This window comes from Zeugodacus cucurbitae, unplaced genomic scaffold (assembly GCF_028554725.1).
Source record: "Zeugodacus cucurbitae isolate PBARC_wt_2022May unplaced genomic scaffold, idZeuCucr1.2 ctg00000104.1, whole genome shotgun sequence".
NCBI classification, from domain to species: Eukaryota; Metazoa; Arthropoda; class Insecta; order Diptera; family Tephritidae; genus Zeugodacus; species Zeugodacus cucurbitae.
In genome coordinates, this window is record NW_026530849.1 from 40,001 (window position 1) to 47,500 (window position 7,500).

Below are 7,500 nucleotides of genomic sequence, written 5' to 3' on the forward strand. Positions count from 1 at the left end.
CAATCTCAGACCTCGAACAGCCTTCAACTAAAAGAAGCAGGTCATCCGCATACGCACAACACCTGCAGAGTGGTTCGAGTTGCCCAAGCAGTGAGTCCATCATGAGGTTCCAAATATATGGACCACAGATGGATCCCTGCGGGCAGCCACGAACCACTCCAATCTCCACACTCCCATTCATACCAACGATAGAGGCTTTCCTGTCCGAAAAGAAGCTCCGCCAGAGACTAATTTCCGAACAGTTAAGTTCCTCTAGCCGTTGAATCACACGATCCCAGATTAGGTAATCAAACGCCCCCTTGAAGTCAACAAATATGCCAAGGACATATTTGTTGGTATTCTCCCTCACAGCATTCTGAACATACATCCAGGCATCTTCTACACTGCGTCCTTTCCTGAACCCATACTGCCTATTCGACCTCAAATCCCGCGTTAGCTCCTGAAGCCGTTCCACCATAACTCTTTCCAGCACTTTTCCAAGCACTGGAAGGAGACTGATGCCCCGATAAGAACGAGGATCACTCCTGATCTTATCAGGAGACTTCAGGAGAGGAACAACCCTGGCACTTTTCCACTCACGTGGAAAATATCCCTCACAAATGCACTTATCATAAATGACCTCCAAGTATTCCGGAATGAACTTCCACAAGCATTTGCACATCTCTCCGTTCAGACCATCAAAACCTGGAGACCGTTTAGACCTGACCAGGCCAAAGGCATATCCCAGCTCCCCATCATCTAATGGAGGAACAGGTACCTCATGTGCATGGGGTGCCTGAACCTCAGCCCTGGGAAAGAACGCTCCTAACAGAACCCCAGCACACTCTCTCCACGTTGATAACACAGTGTCACCAACACGAAGAGAAGTGATATCCTCCCTCTTACGACCCCTGCAGATCTTATAGACCTGACCCCAGGGGTCATCCCTATTGTCATTCACAAAACTCCTCCACTCTTCTTCTTTAATTTTCACAATCATATCTTTATATTCATTCATCGCACAACTAAAATCATACCTAAACTGGGACAGCCTGTCAGAATTGAACCGCCGAGCACGTTGAAACTTTCGTCTCAACCGCCGGACAGTCCTCCTCTTCAAGGTTAACTCATGCGTCCACCACTTAATTTTTCTAACCCTAAAACTTCCACACTTCCTGAACAATCTGTCATTCACACCCCACACCAACTCACACAGCCGAGCAATTTGCTCATCCACTTCCAGATCATCAAACACTCTAAGCGGTATTTCTAACACCGCTTCCCTTACACTCTGTCCATATCGGTTCCAGTCAATACCAGAGGTACGCCATCGCCGCAATGGACTCACACACACCAAAGGAGGGGAACGAGGAGCAACCACAATTTGGATCAAATTATGATCACTCAGACCCCACCCTCCTCTAACCTCCCACTTAAAATCAAACACTCTACTTGCTGCCTCATTCATAAGCGTCACGTCAATATCACTCACACCCCTAGGCCCATCAAACGTATACCACTCACTCGGCTCATTCAGAATGTGAAGGCCCTTAGCCAACACCCATTCATTCATTACCTCGCCTCGAACGTGGCTTTGATATCCAGACGAATGTCTAGATACCTTACTAAACCACATCGAGGACGAGGCATTCGCATCCAACCCTAGGACTAATGGGCTACCACTCGCCAGAAGTAGTAACTTATCCATATAGCCCAGGTAGGGCTCTAGGGGCTCGCTAAATTTGCAATACAAACTAGCGACAATCATTCTACCGAACTCCCCCTCTATAGACACACACACCCCCTGTTGTGACGAATCCAAGACTACACAATCGTAGCCGGAATCATTCACAACTATTGCAGCATTAACCCCAAGGTCCGTAAAGACCCTAAAACCTCCAGGAAGACCCCGAACCACACCATTGGTGGCGTAAGGCTCCTGAAGTAAGGCAATGCCACACCCCCCCTCAATCATACAACCCCCCAACTCACACATAACGGCATACGACCCCTGACAATTAAGCTGAAAAACCCCCCCCATCAGTGTCTGGAGAGGGCACGCTCAACAACGCCACAGTAAATCGGGCAAACAGCTGACATCATAAGATGCCCAGCTGGCCTACCCTTAAATGCACAGTTGCGACAATGAGGGGCATTACCACAACCGGCAGCTCTATGTCCTTCTTGACCGCACCGCCTACAAACATCTGATTTGGCCCTACACTCAGCCACTCTATGGTCAAAACCCATACACCGGAAGCAGCCAGCAACTGGGCTATCCGGTCGAACCCTGAAGGAGAACCACTTTATGTAGCACCTTCCCGCCTCCAAAAGGGCGGACATTAATTTGTCCGACCCCTCAAGGACAACGTTGGTGCTACCATCAGCAGCCACCTTCCAGGGCCGACTGACCATCCGCACATCTGACTGTCGTGCCTCAGGGCTGATGTCCTGAAGGTTCAACCGAAAGAGCTCCTCCATGAAGTCATCATGGGAGATTTCGGTGTGAACCCCCTGAACCACAACCCGCGGACCCAACTTCCGGTTCACACTCACATCCAACCCCACCTCCCCGAACTTGGCATTATTCGCCACCTTTTCCCTCTCTAAAACAGAGGGGGTGCGAATAACCACCCCACCACCCTTAATCGGCTTCACCTCGTGTACACGCACTCCGAGGGAAGGTCCCACCTCCTTCACGACCTTCTTAATCACCTCCTTAGAGGAGGTGGTAGGGGCCTTGCTTCTCACCACCACCGACCAAGTCTCAACCGGCTTCGGCAATGCCGGAGCAATCGCCTCCAACACTGGCGCTGGAGGCGCACGCACCGACTCAGCTGGAGCCAAACCCACAACCGACCTCTTCGATTGGGGAATAGATCCCCCACAACCCCCCCTGAGAGCGTCAACCTGACCGCGAAGATGGGCATTCTCGGTTACTACCGTCATCAGAAGCGCCTCGTACTTCGAGGCAAGCTCCATCAGCCCCTTCGCAGTAGTGACCTCAAAGTCTTCAACCCCAAACACCAATGCGTTTAATTCCGCCGTCACTGCCTTCATGGCAGCAACATGGCTAATAGCGCCTCCCCCAACCACACCACCATTTTCTCCACCCTCCTTAACAGCGCTAACAGGACACTCTTTTGCAGAAGTACCCTTAATGCGCTTCTTCCCCTTAATCCTTACTACACCTCCACGCTTGCTAACAATAGGGTGGACAACCACTTCTTCAGCGGTGTCACCCATATCAGCACAACTACTCCCATCCCCTAACATCACCAACGATGGCGATCCTATCCTAACCTTCCTACGCGGTGGGGACCCAACCGAAGGTCCAGTACCTTCATCAGCCGACGAGGTCTCCACTGCTAACGCTAGCTCTTTCCCCTCATTCCCAGCAGGGTGCTTAGCCCTTCTCCTCCGTGAGGGAAGCATTTCTACTTCCGGCCTTTCACCAGGCAGGCTGATCCGCCGGCAAAACACTGGCACAGAAGCCACTCGACCAGACAAGACTTGGAACAGCTGCTCTCAAGACACGTGTGACTGAACGCACTGAAGGAACTAACTATAAGAATAGAATCGTCCAGTAGCTGCTACCACCTAAGCAGTCGATTATTGCGAAATCGCAAGGGCACAACCCACAACTCCAGCCAACGGTCTGGAACTGGTCACCCAATAAACCGCCGGACAGAACAAAGTCCCCGTAACGGCTCCAAGCCAACCGATGTGGAGCTGAACCAAATCGCACTGTAGGTCAAAGGTTAACAGCTACGAACGCAGTCTAAACAAAAATCAGCACCTTCAACACTCGGACAGACACCGGCACCCTTTGAGCAAAACCTGCCCAATCCCCCCGGAAACAAGTGGCAACTCAGTACCAGACACTCGACACAACACTCACTGGCAGAAAAACCAAAAAGCAGAAAAAACAACAAACACAGAAAACACTGAGACTCTATGAGAGTCAGCACCCACGCTAACAATGTGGGTAAACCACGTAAACCCCAAAAGGTACTACCTAACACGCGCCTACACACACAAAACTACTGTGCTCAAAAACACCTGTGCTCGAAAACACCTGTGCTCAAAAACACCTGTGCACGAAAACACCTGTGCTCAAAAACACCTGTGCACGAAAACACCTGTGCTCAAAAAACAACAAACGAAAAACAATTACGTCACACAAAAAACACTTGCTCAAACAAATTTTCTTTTCACAAAAACAAATTCAAATTTCCAAAAATACACTCAACTACACGTATATAAATAAACACCTGCCGCAATGTAAAAATTTTCAAAAGCCAGCTATGATATGCACACACAAACTAACAAATGAGAAAATATACATACAATTGTATATATATTCAAACACTTGCAGTAATGTAAAAATACACAAAGCCAACTACAGAAAAAGTATACACGTACTGACAAACTTTATCTACACATACAATCGAACATATATTGAAAATGAAAATTTTTTATGAAAAACACACATATATACACACACGTATATATTAATATACTAATGCGTAAATATGTATGCAAATGCGCTAAAAAACTACCACAAATCACAAACTAATACACAAATACTCAAAATGAATGTACTTACATCCAATGCTGAGGGCTCCCACACAAAAAAATACCAATTCACACAAAATTCACGACACAGAAAACGCACAGAAACGAAAACACGTCTGAACTATCTGAAATTCTACAATCCTGAAATTCTACAATCGAATGAGTAGATAGGGACAGTAGGAATCTCGTTAATCCATTCATGCGCGTCACTAATTAGATGACGAGGCATTTGGCTACCTTAAGAGAGTCATAGTTACTCCCGCCGTTTACCCGCGCTTACTTGAATTTCTTCACTTTGACATTCAGAGCACTGGGCAGAAATCACATTGTGTCAACACCCGTTAGGGCCATCACAATGCTTTGTTTTAATTAGACAGTCGGATTCCCCAAGTCCGTGCCAGTTCTGAATTGATTGTTAATTGATAATCGTTATAATTAAATAAGAATATATATCTTGCGATATAATTCTTATAAAATTTTAGCAAGAAAGTTCCACAATTGGCTACGTAACTACTATCCGGGGAACAAGAACCGAAATTCTCTATTTACCCAGAACGAGTACATAAACCATGGTATTGCTTCCCAATCAAGCCCGACTATCTCAATCTTCAGAGCCAATCCTTATCCCGAAGTTACGGATCTAATTTGCCGACTTCCCTTACCTACATTATTCTATCGACTAGAGACTCTTCACCTTGGAGACCAGCTGCGGATATTGGTACGGCCTGTTGAGAAGTTTGCGTAACCCCACCATAAATTTTCAAGGTCCGAGGAGAAAATATCGACACAACAGTAAATGTCATGCTCTTCTAGTCCATCTACCATATCTCTCTTCGAAAGACTTCCATGGTAGTACGACTATAAAACAGAAAAGAAAACTCTTCCGATACCTCTCGACGGCTTCTTTATGGTCGTTCCTGTTGCCAGGATGAGCACAAGGCCCATTTTTAATAACAAACGGATACTCAACAGGTTACGGAATTGGAACCGTATTCCCTTTCGTTCAAAATTATTCAAGTGTTTAATTACTATGAAGAAAACATAATAATTATATATTCTCAACAATTCATTAAAACTTGAAAATTTTCGGCTTTCGCCTTGAACTTAGGACCGACTAACTCGTGATCAACCACTGTTCACACGAAACCCTTCTCCACTTCAGTCCTCCAAGGTCTCATTCGATTATTTGCTACTACCACCAAGATCTGTACCAATGGCGGCTCCATGCAGGCTTACGCCAAACACTTCTAAGCACACCATTGTACCCTCCTACTCACTAAAGTTTCAAAATTTATAATCCAACCGAAATTGTATTATAAATCATGTACTTTAGCGGTAATGTATAGGTATACAACTTAAGCGCCATCCATTTTAAGGGCTAGTTGCTTCGGCAGGTGAGTTGTTACACACTCCTTAGCGGATTACGACTTCCATGTCCACCGTCCTGCTGTTTTAAGCAACCAACGCCTTTCATGGTATCTGCATGAGTTGTTAATTTGGGCACCGTAACATTACGTTTGGTTCATCCCACAGCGCCAGTTCTGCTTACCAAAAGTGGCCCACTGGGCACATTATATCATAACCTCAACCTTCATATCAAGAAAGGTGAGGTTCTTACCCATTTAAAGTTTGAGAATAGGTTAAGGTCGTTTCGACCCTAAGGCCTCTAATCATTCGCTTTACCAGATAAGATTATTTTACATAATATTTAAATGCACCAGCTATCCTGAGGGAAACTTCGGAGGGAACCAGCTACTAGATGGTTCGATTGGTCTTTCGCCCCTATACTCAATTCTGACAATCGATTTGCACGTCAGAACTGTTTCGGTCTTCCATCAGGGTTTCCCCTGACTTCAACCTGATCAAGTATAGTTCACCATCTTTCGGGTCACAGCATATATGCTCAAGGTACGCTCCAGTTAGAGGTATAAATAATAATAAATTATCATTATACATAACTATATGGAACGCCCCGGGATTGAATTAATAGTAAAATATTTCACTAAAAATTAATCCCATTATATAAAAGTTAAGTTAATTTCGCCATTAGGTTTAATATAACCCAATGACTTGCACATATGTTAGACTCCTTGGTCCGTGTTTCAAGACGGGTCCCGAAGGTATCCTGAATCTTTCGCATTGTTAATCATATAAATGCATACAATTAATATTAAAATCAATGATAATAATATTATTGTAAAATTCAAAAGAATTTAAGCATTATATATGTAAAATCTATCAACACTTTATCAAATCATCAGTATTTATTCTATGTTAATAAGCTAAAAGCAAATTAATTTGAATAAACTTAACACCAATGATCTTTTGATAAATATTTTATTATGTTAATAGATTACAATGTCCTTATATGAAAAAAATGCACACTATTACTATAATATTATAAATATCACAGTTATAATGATGAATTTTTCATAATGGATATTCAGGTTCATCGGGCTTAACCTCTAAGCAGTTTCACGTACTATTTAACTCTCTATTCAGAGTTCTTTTCAACTTTCCCTCACGGTACTTGTTTACTATCGGTCTCATGGTTATATTTAGTTTTAGATGGAGTTTACCACCCACTTAGTGCTGCACTATCAAGCAACACGACTCTTTGGAAATATCTTTCTAGTAATCATTAACGTTATACGGGCCTGGCACCCTCTATGGGTAAATGGCCTCATTTAAGAAGGACTTAAATCGTTAATTTCTCATACTAGATATTAAGATATTCCATACACTGCATCTCACATTTGCCATATAGACAAAGTGACTTAGTGCTGAACTATTTTCTTTTCGCTCGCCGCTACTAAGAAAATCCTTGTTAGTTTCTTTTCCTCCCCTCATTAATATGCTTAAATTCAGGGGGTAGTCCCATATGAGTTGAGGTTTATAAAAATATTTATATTTATTTTATATTTTAGCTTTTTGCTATTTTAA

The 7,500-nt window shown here is 44.0% G+C and overlaps 1 pseudogene; it reads right to left on the reverse strand.

The window, feature by feature from the left end:
- Positions 1-7,452, reverse strand: part of LOC128923936 (large subunit ribosomal RNA) — a 10,278-nt pseudogene extending 2,826 nt beyond the window's left edge.
- Positions 7,453-7,500: the final 48 nt, after the last annotated feature.